We start from the raw sequence: 14761 nt of genomic DNA, 5'->3' as shown, positions 1-14761 counted from the left end.
AAGGGTGACCATTCTGGGGGTGCGCACAAGTTCCTCCGCTAATGTCACTGTATCCTACAAAATCACACACATAGGATCGATCACCAAATACATCAGGCTCTTGGCAAGTATGAGAAAAATTGATTTCAGAGAGCTTGGAACTATTTTGCACACACAAGGTGCAAAATGAGTACTCATACATGTAGTTACATACCTGAAGAGGTATTCATTTGTCACAAATCCTGTTGGGAGAGGAGACGCCTGTTCATTTAATTTGATATATTGTGGTTGGACACATGACATGATTTGTTTTGTTTTCAAGTGCATTTAACCTGACTTGACATTTCTATTAAAAACAGTGCAGCTTGAACCAACACCAGATCAAATCAAATCACATTTTTATTTGTCACATGTGCCGAATACAACAGGTGTAGACCTTACAGTGAAATGCTTACTTACAAGCCCTTAACCAACAATGCAGTTAAGAAAAAATAAGTGTAAGTGTAAGAAAGAATGTACTTTTTATTTTATTTTTGTATAATAAAATAATAACAATAATTCGTAAAATCATAGTAACGAGGCAATTTTTAGGGCCTTCGTCTGACATCGCCTGGTATAGAGGTCTTGGATTGGCAGGAAGCTTAGCCCCAGTGATGTACTGGGCCGCACTCACTACCCTCTGTAGTGCCTTGCAATCGGAGGCCGAGCAGTTACCATACCAGGCGGTGATGCAACCAGTCAGGATGCTCTTGATGGTGCAGCTGTAGAACCTTTTGAGGATCTAAGGACCCATGCCAAATATTTATAGTCTCCTGAGGGGGAATAGGCGTTGTTGTGCCTTCTTCACAACTGCCTTGGTGTGTTTGGACAATGACAGTTTGTTGGTGATGTGGACACCAAGAAACTTGAAGCACTCAACCTGCTCCACCACAGCCCCATCGGCCCTCCTTTTCCTATAGTCCGCGATCATCTCCTTTGTCTTGATCACGTTGAGGGACAGGTTGTTATCTTGGCACCATACTGGCAGGTCTCGGACCTCCTCCCTATAGGCTGTCTCATCGTTGTCGGTGATCAGACCAATGTTGTGTCATCAGAAAACTTAAGAATGGTGTTGGAGTCATGCTTGGTCATAGAGTCATGGGTGAACAGGGAGCACTGGAGGGGACTGAGCATGCACCCCTTAGGAGCCCCCGTGTTGAGAATCAATGTGGAAGATGTGTACTTGTATTTATGAGAGTTATTGACATGTTAAATGCACCAAGCGGTCTGTCTGAACTACTGGCACACAGCTTGGACACCCATGCATACCCCACAAGACATGCCACAAGAGGTCTCTTCACAGTCCCCAAGTCCAGAGCAGACTATGGGAGGCACACACTACTACATAGAGCCATGACTAAATTGAACTCTATTCGGCATCAAGTAACTGATGCAAGCAGTAAAATTAGATAAAAAAAACTGATAAAAAAACACGTTATGGAACAGCGGGACTGTGAAGCAACACAAATGTAGGCACAGACACAAGCATACACACACACACACACACACACACACACACACACACACACACACACACACACACACACACAATAACATACGCACTATACACACACATACACATGGATAAAGTACTGTAGATATGTGGTAGTGGTGGAGTAGGGGCCGGATGGCACACAGTTTGTTGTGAAATCTGTGATTGTATTGTAATGTTTTAAAAATGTATTTTGCTTGACCCCAGGAAGAGTAGCTGTTGCCTTGGCAGCAGCTAATGGGGATCCATCATAAATACAAATACAAGTATGTTATTAAGGCACATGAATATTCACATGTTCCAGAAGGCATTTCTGCCAAAAAACGCATTTTGATTTAAAAAATATTTACGTTCAAATGCCTCTACTGTGAAGTAGTGACACACGACATACACCTAGTTTCCTGAAACTAGTCACATTTTTGAACAGGCCATTATCAGGCAAGCCCAACATGTTTTTTCTGACCACTCACATGTACTCCCCTCTGTGTATCAGCTCCTCCCCTCAGGCAGATGCTATAGGGTTCCCCTACCTGTAAGCTGAACAGGTATAACCACACCTTCATTCCCATGTCTATCAAATACCTAAACAGCAATAAGTACTGGGTTACTCTTCGTCAGTAAATGGGTGGAATATTTGAATAAATAATCTCAATGGAAAAATGTAATGAAGGTTTGGAAATGACTTTACATTTGTTAATGGTAAATACACCTGTTGATTTCAAACTGATGTTCAAATTCAAGTTTATTGAAGTGCATATTTATTCTTACATGCGAGAGCTAAAAAGACAAGAATATATTTCAACAAAGAAGCTAATTTTAGGTTAATATAAAAGTTTGCCTATAAGCAACAACACCATCCTCGTTCATAGTCCGACTATATTATGGATTGTCGCTGATAATTGTCCCCATTTTAATCTGGTCTCTTAGCCTCTCGATAAAGTCATGAAAAGTAATATACACTCTACGTGGAAATGCTAATAAGCATTCTCTCCTCCATACCTCTCCTTGACACTCCCATTTTATGCTCCACCTACACAGTTCCAAAGTTTTACAGGATCTGTGCCTACACAAATACAGGTGAGACAAAAATACCAAACTCGTCATTGCACAGGTTTTTTAGGACGTTGTGCATGTTTTAGTTTGAGGAAAATGTTGCCCACAGACACACACATACAAACCTGCAATTTATTTCATGTTGATCTTCAGACGACCAGCAGTGTAAAGAGGTGCCTGCGAGGTGTTCCACAAAGGAGGTCCTGCACGGAGGAGCGTGTTACCACCTGGCTACAACACACACACACGACTCCGTAATTAAACATACGCACAGCAAACTACTTTAGGGAAACAAGATCTGTTCTCTCAAGATGAGCACTGTTATTACACTACGATACATATACTTCTCACATGACGGACACAGTATAAACAGACAAACTTATCAGGCATTACAGACCCGCTTGTGAGGTTGTGAACTCTCTTAGTGGAGAGCGGGGTAAGTATATATATTTTTTAACATTCAGCATCACTTAGCCAAGGGAAATATAGTATTCTTTCCAAAGATATCTACATATATTTCGAGATGTTGTGTATCCCTAGAAATAATCTGAATTAATGTAAAAATTACAGTGTTCTCTTGGCACAATTTACTGGGTATGGGGTAAGTTGAGCAGCGGGACAAGGTAAATTAAGCGGCTACACATTTCTGTACTGAATGAAAAATTGACGCTACCTTTTTAAAACCATTTATATCTTAATTTCCCAAACACAGTTCAACACTTTTTGGTCTTTTAACAATTTTAAGCATATTTTAACACATTTTAATAGCTTAACAGTGCCTGTTGTTACCTCATATTCCAGCGATAATGCCTTGCATTACACATTGGAAGAAAACTCTTACATTAGCTTCACTTGCCATTGGCTCAACTTACCCCATGGCCAATGGCTCAACTTACCCAAAGGCAAACATTTTGTCTATATTAGCTCTCACATCTACAAGGATGCACTTTCATGCTTGGTTTAGGACCTCATATTGAAGCTTAGACCCCAACTGATGAATAGAACAATATTAAAATGATCTCTCTTTGGTTTCATTTCAAGAATCATGAAACCTATAACACAATACATTTCATTTTTTGTACATAACTTGCTGACCACTTTTTCCATGTGGCTTCTTCCTTCACATACTCCATGAAATGATGACCTCTACCCAAATATTTGGTAAAAATATACATTTTGTGTATGGTTTCCTAGAAACAAGGGTGGCTCAACTTACCCCACTCCCCTATTATCAAACCTAGTTCATGTATGTATCATGTATGTTAGCTGTCATTTGGAACTATTTGACTGAGCCCTCTATTGTGGATGATAAGAGACTGTCTAGTGAACTTATGATGAACCCTGGGTTGTGTTCATTTGGGGCACACAACAGTAAAAAAAAAAATTTGCTAAAATGAGCATTTCATTTTGGAAACGTGTTAGTGTAACGGATGTGAAATGGCTAGCTAGTTAGCGGTGGTGCGCGCTAATAGCGTTTCAATCGGTTACGTCACTCGCTTTGAGACCTTGAAGTAGTGGTTCCCCTTGCTCTGCAAGGGCCGCGGCCTTTGTGGAGCGATGGGTAAGGATGCTTTGTGGGTGACTGTTGTTGGTGTGTGCAGAAGGTCCCTGGTTCGCGCCCGTGTCGGGGCGAGGGGACGGTCTAAAGTTAAACTGTTACATTAGAGCTGGGCTGGGGGAAAGTCTGTAGGCGTAAACCATCTGTTTACTGTGCGTCTGTCTACTCCTGTGACAAAGGATAACTCAACCCAGTGACGTTACGTGAATCAGCACCAGCTCGACCCAGCTGGCGTAGCGATTGGCCACTAGGACGCCCATCACGTAGGAGACGCCTCCCGGGTGGTAGTGGTTATTCAGCACTTTCAGAGAGAAAAGCACTCCTACAATACAGGACAGACAGCTCAGTATCACCATGCCACTCAAAGCACAACATGATTGGGGTCAATTTAGTTTTCAATTCAGGAAGTGTAGGTGAAAATGGTTGATTTTCCAGTATCTAGACTGTTCTCCCAGAAGTATTGAGACAGAAAACATAGGGTTAATTAATAGACATGTGTAAGCAGAATGAAGGCTGAGCCCATGTGAGTGTACAAAGCTGGATCAACATCGAATTGACCATTAGACATGTAAAAAACAGAACATATGCAGAATCTGTGTGGATGAGGCAAGGTAGACCAACAAGACGTGTCGGTAGTCATTTAGGCAGGTTACCTTAGTGTTCTTTGGCACAGGCACTATGGTGGTCTGCTTAAAACATGTTGGTGTTACAGACTCGGACAGGGAGAGGTTGAAAATGTCAGTGAAGACCCTTGCCAGTTGGTCAGAGCATGCTTGCAGTACATGTCCTGGTAATCCGTCTGGCCCTGCGGCCTTGTGAATGTTGACCTGTTTAAAGGTCTTACTCACATCGGCTGCGGAGAGAGTGATCACACAGTGTTCCGGAACAGCTGGTGCTCTCATGCAGGTTTCAGTGTTATTTGCATCGAAGCATGCATAGAAGTGGTTTAGCTCGTCTGGTAGCCTCGTGTCACTGGGTAGCTCTCGGCAGTGCTCCCCCTTGTAGTCTATAGTGGTTTGCAAGCCCTGCCACATCCGACGAGCATCAGAGCCGGTGTAGTACAATTAGATCTTAGTCCTTTATCTATGGGCTATAGCAGTAAAGGCCAAAATAAATATTTTATCAAGTAAATAAAATAGCTAAATGATCCATGGTATGGATCCCGGAGAGTTCTTTCTTACTGTCCGCGCGATGGACGGAGAACCCTCGCCGATCTAATATCCAAAAGTAATTTTTGTCTGTAGGTCATATTACAGTCAGAGGAACATTGGAAGGATCTACAAAACGTTGTGATATAGGATAAACAGAGACCGACCATGGAGCCAGTCCAGGGTTACTAAGGTAGTCTGTGGTGGAACATAACGTTTATAAACATGCTCTGGCCTCCGATCGGCAGGAATATTTCTGGTTGTAGTGGTCAAGGTAGAGCCAGCATGGCTAGAGGCGTCACTATAGACCCTGGTTCGATTCCAGGCTGTATCACAACCGGCCGTGATTGTGAGTCCTATAGGGCGGCGCACAATTGGCCCAGCGTCGGGGTTTGGCCGTTGTAGGCCGTCATTGTAAATAAGAATTTGTTCTTAACTGTCTTGCCTAGTAAAATAAAGGTTAAAAAATATATATATATATAAAAAAACGGGCCAGACAGGCCTAGAAGGCTGGCAACCCAACAGAAAAAGCTTGGTTGATCCCTGTCCACTTGGCCCAAGTCCCTGCTTGTGTTAGTCAGTAGGAGGGATGGATGCTGGCCTTTGATCTGTCTAGGCTGTCACACTCACTTGTCTCTGGCTATGAGTGGAAATAATGACCCCAAAAAGGGCCACCCCAGAAGGCCCCGCCTCAGCCCTGGCCGAGCCAGGCTTGGCTATGCACCCCCTCACCCACCCCCTCTCATGGCCAATAACAGATTGACTCCTCGCCCACCCTCCTTGCCCTCGTGGGTGTTATCGGGGTTCTCAAAACCCTGTCACTCTACTACTAGAGAAAAGCCTGTTGCAGTCACTAAATCCTAAATCAGACGCTGCACTAGTGGCGAGCCGAGCTAAATTGAACAGTGCTAGAACTATTTGTGTCATATGGACGCAAATTTTACAATGTGCCTGCTCTACTGAACATCATATTTATTTTTTTTAATCTGATTTTGTAATGCCCGAGGTGTAGTGGATGAACAGGAGTCAAACGCAGGAGACAGAGAGTTCAGAGTAGCGTTCAAAATTTAATTACCCACACGGGTGCAAACACGACGCTACTCAAAAAACAAATGCTTCACCCCAAACAGAGTGAGAACCACGGAAAATACCAACCAACACGATACCCAGACACAACAAGAATGTACAGAGTGTACACACAACAAAAAGGGAGGGGGAGAAAGTCAGTAGCAGCTAGTAGGCCGGTGACGACGACCGCCGAGCGCCACCCGAACAGGAAGGGGAGCCACCTTCGGTGGGAGTCGTTACAGTACCCCCCCCTGACGCGCGGCTCCCGCAGCGCGCCGACACCGGCCTCGAGGACGACCCGGAGGGCGAGGCGCAGGGCGATCCGGATGGATGTGATGGAAATCCCTCAACATCGATGGATCCAGAATGTCCCCCACCGGTACCCAGCACCTCTCCTCCAGACCGTACCCCTCCCAGTCCACGAGGTACTGCAGGCCCCTCACCCGGCGTCTTGAGTCCAGAATGGCTCTTATCCTGTACGCCGGGGACCCCTCAATGTCGAGAGGGGGAGGAGGGACCTCCGGTACCTCACCGTCCTGCAGGGGACCAGCTACCACCGGCCTGAGGAGAGACACATGAAACGAGGGGTTAATACGATAATAGGAAGGGAGTTGTAATCGATAACACACCTCGTTTATTCTCCTCAGGACTTTGAAGGGCCCTACACACTGCGGACCCAGCTTCCGGCAGGGCAAGCGGAGGGGCAGGTTTCGGGTCGAGAGCCAGACCCTGTCCCCCGGTACAAACACGGGGGCCTCACTGCGGTGGCGGTCAGCACTCCTCTTCTGCCGTCCACTAGCTTGTTGAAGTGATTCCTGGACGGCCCTCCATGTCTCCTTGGAGCGCTGCACCCATTCCTCCACCGCAGGAGCCTCGGTCTGGCTCGGATGCCATGGTGCCAGGACCGGCTGGTACCCCAATACACACTGAAAGGGGGACGTGTTAGTAGAGGAGTGGCGTAGAGAGTTCTGGGCCATTTCGGCCCAAGGGATGTATCTCGCCCACTCCCCTGGCCGGTCCTGGCAATACGACCGCAGAAACCTACCCACCTCCTGGTTCACTCTCTCCACCTGCCCATTACTCTCCGGGTGATAACCGGAGGTAAGGCTGACCGAGACCCCCAAACGCTCCATAAACGCCCTCCATACTCTGGACGTGAACTGGGGACCCCGATCAGAAACGATGTCCTCCGGCACCCCGTAGTGCCGGAAGACGTGGGTAAATAATGCCTCCGCAGTCTGTAGGGCTGTAGGGATACCGGGCAACGGGAGGAGACGACAGGACTTAGAAAACCGATCCACAATCACCAGCACCGTAGTATTCCCTTGAGACGGGGGAAGGTCGGTCAGGAAATCTACGGATAGATGTGACCAAGGCCGTTGTGGAACGGGGAGGGGTTGTAACTTCCCTCTAGGAAGGTGCCTAGGAGCCTTACTCTGAGCGCATACCGAACAGGAAGAGACATAAAACCCAACGTCCTTAGCCAAAGTAGGCCACCAATACCTCCCCCGAAGGCTCCCCACTGTCCTCCTCACCCCAGGGTGACCCGAGGAGGGTAGGACGTGAGCCCACCGAATCAATTTGTCCCGAACACCAAGCGGCACGTACTTCCGCCCCGCCGGACACTGAGGAGGAGCGGGTTCCGCCCTTAATGCCCGCTCGATGTCCGAGTCCACCTCCCACACCACTGGTGCTATAAGCCTTGACGCGGGAAGGATGTGGGTAGGTTCGGTGGGCCGATCCTCCGTGTTGAAACAACGGGACAGTGCATCCGCCTTTATGTTTTGGGAGCCCGGTCTGTACGATAGAGTAAACTGGAATCGGGTGAAGTACATGGCCCACCTTGCCTGACGTGGGTTCAGTCTCCTAGCTGCCCGAATATACTTCAGATTCTGGTGGTCGGTCCAGATGAGAAAAGGGTGCTTAGCCCCCTCAAGCCAGTGTCTCCACACCTTCAGAGCACTGACCACCGCTAACAACTCCCGGTCCCCCACATCATAGTTACGCTCCGCTGGGCTGAGCTTTTTAGAGAAAAAAGCGCAGGGGTGGAGTTTTGGTGGCGTACCCGAGCGCTGTGATAGCACGGCACCCACCCCAGCCTCGGACGCGTCCACCTCCACTATGAATGCTAGAGAGGGATCCGGATGCGCCAACACGGGCGCATCCGTGAACAGCGCCTTCAACCTGTTGAAAGCTCCGTTCGCTTTTGCTGACCACTGCAAACGCACCGGACCCCCCTTCAGCAGTGAGGTAATGGGAGCTGCTATCTGGCCAAAACCCCGGATAAACCTCCGGTAGTAGTTGGCAAAACCCAAAAACCGCTGTACCTCTTTTACCGTGGTCGGAGTCGGCCAATTACGCACGGCCTTAATGCGTTCATTCTCCATCACCACCCCCGAGGTGGAAATGCGATAACCCAGAAAGGAGACGGCTCGTTTGGAGAACACACACTTCTCAGCCTTAACATATAGGTCATGCTCCAGCAGTCTACCAAGCACTTTGCGTACTAGAGACACATGCGCGGCGTGAGTGGCTGAGTAGATCAGAATGTCATCGATATAAACAACCACTCCCTGCCCGTGCAGGTCCCTGAGAATATCGTCTACAAAGGATTGGAAAACGGCGGGAGCATTCTTTAACCCATATGGCATGACGCAGTACTCATAATGGCCCGATGTGGTACTAAATGCGGTTTTCCACTCGTCTCCCTTCCGAATACGCACCAGACTGTACGCGCTCCTGAGATCCAGTTTTGTGAAGAACTGCGCTCCGTGAAATGATTCCATTGCCGTAACAATTAGAGGTAGTGGGTAACTAAACCCCACTGTGATGGCATTTAGACCTCTATAATCAATACACGGACGCAAACCTCCCTCCTTTTTCTTCACAAAAAAGAAACTCGAGGAGACGGGTGAGATGGATGACCGAATGTACCCCTGTCCCAGAGACTCCGTGACATATGTCTCCATAGCCACCGTCTCCTCTTGGGACAAAGGGTACACGTGACTCTTGGGAAGCGCAGCGTCCACCTGGAGATCTATCGCACAATCCCTACCCGGTCGATAAGGTGGTAATTTAGTCGCTTTCTTTTTACTAAAAGCGATTGCCAAATCGGCATACTCGGGGGGAATGCGAACTGTGGACACCTGGTCTGGACTCTCCACCGACGTGGCACCGATGGAAACTCCCAAACACCTTCCAGAACACTCCTCTGACCACCCCTGGAGAACCCCCTGTTTCCACGAAATAGTAGGATTGTGACTAGCCAGCCAGGGAATCCCCAGTACCACTGGAAACGCAGGCGAATCTATAATGTAAAAACTTATACGTTCCTTATGATCCCCCTGCGTCACCATGTCCAGTGGAACCGTGGCCTCCCGGACCAAACCTGACCCTAATGGCCGGCTATCTAGGGAGTGCACGGGAAAAGGAGAATCTATCGGCACAAGCGGAACACCCAGCTTGATGGCGAGTCCGCGATCCATAAAGTTCCCAGCTGCACCTGAATCGACTAGTGCCTTATGCTGGGAAGAGGGAAAAAACTTAAGGAAAAAAATTAAGACAAACATATGACTAACAGGGGGTTCTGGGTGAGTCTGGTGCTTACTCACCTGAGGTGACCGAGAAATGTTCCGCCTGCCATCTCGACCCCCAGATGGACCCCCCCAGCACCGATCAGCCGTGTGTCCTCTCCGACCACAGCTGGTGCAGGGGGAGCCTCCTCCTCCGGTACCCCTCGGCACGGCCCCTCCCAACTCCATGGGAATGGGTGCAGGGGTGCTGGGTGGTGGAACGCACAGGACCCTCTCCGATCGGCCGCGGGAAGCCAGCAGATTGTCCAGCCGGATGGGCATATCCATAAGCTCATCCAGGGAGAGCGCTTCGTCCCGGCACGCTAGCTCCCTGCGGACATCCTCCCGGAGACTACATCGGTAGTGATCTATAAGGGCCCTGTCGTTCCACCCAGACCCCGCGGCCAAGGTCCGAAACTCCAACGCGTAATCCTGGGCGCTCCTCTTCTCCTGCCTGAGATGAACCAGTCGCTCTCCCGCCGCTCGGCCCTCAGGTGGATGGTCGAACACCGCACGAAAACGGCGGGAAAATTCGGGGTAGTGCTCCTTCGCCGAATCTGGGCCATTCCAGACAGCATTTGCCCACTCCAGAGCACGACCCGTTAGGCAGGAGATGAGGACACTCACCCTCTCCGCTCCCGAGGGAGTGGGTCTTACGGTTGCCAGGTACAGTTCTAATTGTAACAAGAACCCCTGACATCCCGATGCCGCTCCATCATACTCCCTCGGGAGCGCAAGACGGAGCGCGCTGGAGCCGGAGGATGGTGAGAGAGGAGAGGAGGAATCCTGAGCTGGAGAGACTGCAGGTGGAGAGAGGAGACCACTCCTCTCCCAACGGTCCATTCTCTCCATCATCTGATCCATGGCGGAACCGATGCGATGGAGTACGGTAGTGTGATGTAGTACCCGTTCCTCCATAGATGGGAGTGGGTTTGCCGCTGCTCCTGCTGACTCCATACTTGAACGGGTGCGGGATTCTGTAATGCCCGAGGTGTAGTGGATGAACAGGAGTCAAACGCAGGAGACAGAGAGTTCAGAGTAGCGTTCAAAATTTAATTACCCACACGGGTGCAAACACGACGCTACTCAAAAAACAAATGCTTCACCCCAAACAGAGTGAGAACCACGGAAAATACCAACCAACACGATACCCAGACACAACAAGAATGTACAGAGTGTACACACAACAAAAAGGGAGGGGGAGGAAAAGTCAGTAGCAGCTAGTAGGCCGGTGACGACGACCGCCGAGCGCCACCCGAACAGGAAGGGGAGCCACCTTCGGTGGGAGTCGTTACAGATTTGTAAGGTTGTTTTTTACTGTAATAAATAAATTAAAATGCAACTTTGAAATATTCTCATGGTGCATTCCTACACACCTGCCATACACCTGCCAAAATTAGGAAATCATGATTCAAGTAAGACATGGTTTGGTGAGACGAAATAAAACACTCTTATTTATCAAAACATCATAGAAATGAGTGTGGATTTGCCCTTGTAAAACACTGGCGACACAGAAAGCGTCCGCCATGACACCTCTGTGTAATATCTTGGTGATATTCATAAATCAGAACGAGATAGAATGTAAGCTGGCTCCATATATGTGCAAGGTGTTTCCAGCAATGTTTACTTTTTCGACGTTCTATGATGTCTCCTGTTTCCAAGCGTATAGTTTAGAGACATATCAAGTTTCTCATTATGGGCAATGCAGTACTTTTCCTAGTCTCTTTCTATCCCCACCCACGCTTCAAACACACACACACACACACATAAGTTAGGCATGTAAATCTCTCATGGCTCAAAGTGGAGGAGAGATTGACTTCATCACTACTTGTTTTTGTAAGGTGTCTGTTTAAACTACTTGCACACAGCTGGACACCCATGATCGAACAACCTTTGAGGAGACACACACACACACAGATACACATGGTAAGACACGCACTCGACACACACGTACACATGGATTTTGTATTGTAGATATGTGATGGTAGAGCAGTGGCCTGAGGGAACACACTTAATATGTTGTGAAAAGTGTTATGAAATATATTGTCATGTAATATTTCAAATTGTATATAACTGCCTTAATGTGGCTGGACCCCAGGAAGAGTAGCTGATGCCTTGGGGGATATTCAAGGCTCTATTCAATCAGATTCGCTTCAGCCTACATCTGCATAGTGGTTGTTTCAGGGTATCGGAGGTGGAAGTGCATTGGAGTTGTCAAATCCACAAGCACTCCTGGCATTATACCGAAAGCGGACATTGGCTGCACGCTGTCGCATTAAGATAAATCCCATGCAGCTCGAGCACTGGAATATGAGATGTAATGTACACCTCGATTAGACTGATACAAATCCTCATTATTTAGTTTAGTATCTTTCAATTTGAGCTTCATTATTTCTATAGAGCCTACACTTTCTCGTTCTGAATTTCTAACACGAATAGGACGGTGTGGCTTCCTGACAATGATGAAGAGCAGCTGCACACCGATTTGCCAGATCCAACACAGTTACACCTCCAGTTAGTGCTTGATCTGGTTGAATCTGGCCCTCAGTATAGCAGAGCACATGGTGAGGTCTAGCTAAGCAGGCTGTCTCTCTCTCTGCTGCCCTGTCTTTGTTGTCCTTCAGATTAATGATATGTATTCAATTTGAGATTATCCTCAAGGGTGTGGATTGTCTGTTTATTTTAGTTTGTATGTGTGGGTCTGTTTTTGTGTGTTGTTATTTGAGTGAAAAAAGGGGAGAGAAACAAATAGAAGTATATATGAGTAAATCCAGCTGTCTCTGTGTGTGTGTGTGTGTGTATATGTGTATATGTGTATTTATTAAGGATCCCCATTAACTGCTGCCAAGGCAACATCCAGTTGTTATATACAATTAAATATACTACATGACATTACATTTCATAACACTTTCACAACACATTAAGTGTGTACCCTCAGGCCACTACTCTACTACCACATACAGTATCTACAACACAAAATGTTTAAGTGTGTGTATAGTTCATGTGTTATCATGTGTATGCGTGTGTCTGTGCCTGTGTGTGTTTCTTCACAGTCCCCGCTGTTCCATAAGGTATATTTTTTTCTATAAAAAAAAATGTATTCTACTACTTGCATCAGTTACCTGATGTGGAATAGAGTTCCATGTAGCCATGACTCTATGTAGTACTGTGCGCCTCCCATAGTCTGTTCTGCACTTTAGGATTGTGAAGAGACTTCTGGTGTGTGTGTGCACATGTGTGTGTGTGTGTGTGTGTGTGGGTTGGTTGGTTCTTCTATTCTTGTGGGCACTTAAAATCCCTAAAAGTCCCCACAATGATAGTAAAGTAGTAAAACAAGGAAAATTCACCCTTGTGGGGATATTTACCACGTCCCCATGAGCACAACGGCTATTTTAAGTTTATCGATTAGGTTTAGGGTTAAGGTTACAATTAGGGTTAGGGTAAGGGTAAGGGGTTAGTTGTTAGGTTTTGGGTTAGGGTTTTGAATGGAAATTTATTTTAGTTCCCCACGAGGATAGAAGAACATAATGTGAGTATGGACGTGTTTAACTATTCTTGTGGGGACCAGAAGTACCTGGAGACATTTTGTTAGTCCCCACAAGGTCAAATGCTATTTCTAGGGGGTTTAGAGTTAAGGTTAGAATTAGTGTTAGGGTTAGAATTACTTTATGGGTTAGTGTTAGTAGCTAGGGTTAGTTTTAGATTTTTGGGTTAAGGTTAGGGTAAGAGTATGGGTTAGGGTTAGGTTTAGGGATAAGGGAAAATATGATTTTGAATGGGACTGAATTGTGTGTCTCCACAAGGTTAGCTGTACAAGACTGTGTGTGTGTGTGTGTGTGTGTGTGTGTGTGTGTGTGTGTGTGTGTGTGTGTGAGGAAGTGGCTCCACTTGGAGGTCAGGGAAGGTAGGCTGGCTGTGCTGTTGGTATGGGGGTTGCCCTGGAAACAGGAATGGAATGTTGAGACCTGTTGTTCCTGGTGGGTACAACACAGAGAGCAGGGGCTTGTGGGATATCTGCAGTACGGAGGGGCTCAGAATGGGGGCCAGGAACGGCACGTCTGGCGGTCGTCTGGGTAACAAGGCCCACTACCCTGACCGGCCAGTTGGTCGGAGTGTGTGGCGTGACATACACACACACACACACTCTCAAAATCAGACTCACACTCAACTACACCAACAAGGTAAACACACGAGAACTCCCTTAGACATTGACTGATATTTACACAACCAAACAGTTTACTATATTTTAAAAAGACAAATGCATTTATACTCCAATTGCTATCACACCCCCATACATGCTCAAATGTAATCCATACAATGAGTTTCACTTAAACTTTGCATAATTCCATTGCTTATAAGTTCATGTCACATACTATCCTATATATTTCCCCCTTGGTGTTCAAGCCCTTTTTGTGTGCATTTTGAAGTTCAAATTTGGTTCTCAGTTAAGCATTTTGTGTGTCTTAGTACTTTGGCATAATTTTCTATGGTTTGCTGTGCCTCTCCCTCCTTTTGTGTTTTCTAATGGATTGATTATAGACTCCACCCCTTTGGCTGGTCTCCATGGGGTATAAGAATTGCTCAGGGCTGCCACACCTGGGCCTAATTGAGTAATGAGCTACATGCACCACATAAAAAGGAGATTACAGCTCACTTCAGGGCCTGCAAAGAGCTTTCCCTGGAACCATATGCCCAGCAGGAAAGAAACGGGGGGGGGTTGAGCTGTGTACCAAGGGGGAGCTGAAGGTTTTCCGCCACGACAAGTTGAACAGTTGAGTTTGGGGTTCATTTTTCTGTGTGTGGCCACTGCTCATGCTCTCAAAATGTTGGAGCCCGGAGAAGACACATTTTT

The sequence above is a fragment of the Salvelinus namaycush genome, chromosome 34, assembly GCF_016432855.1.
Source record: "Salvelinus namaycush isolate Seneca chromosome 34, SaNama_1.0, whole genome shotgun sequence".
Classification (NCBI taxonomy): Eukaryota; Metazoa; Chordata; class Actinopteri; order Salmoniformes; family Salmonidae; genus Salvelinus; species Salvelinus namaycush.
The sequence above is the reverse complement of the archived record's forward strand: the minus strand, read 5'-3'. Positions refer to the sequence as shown.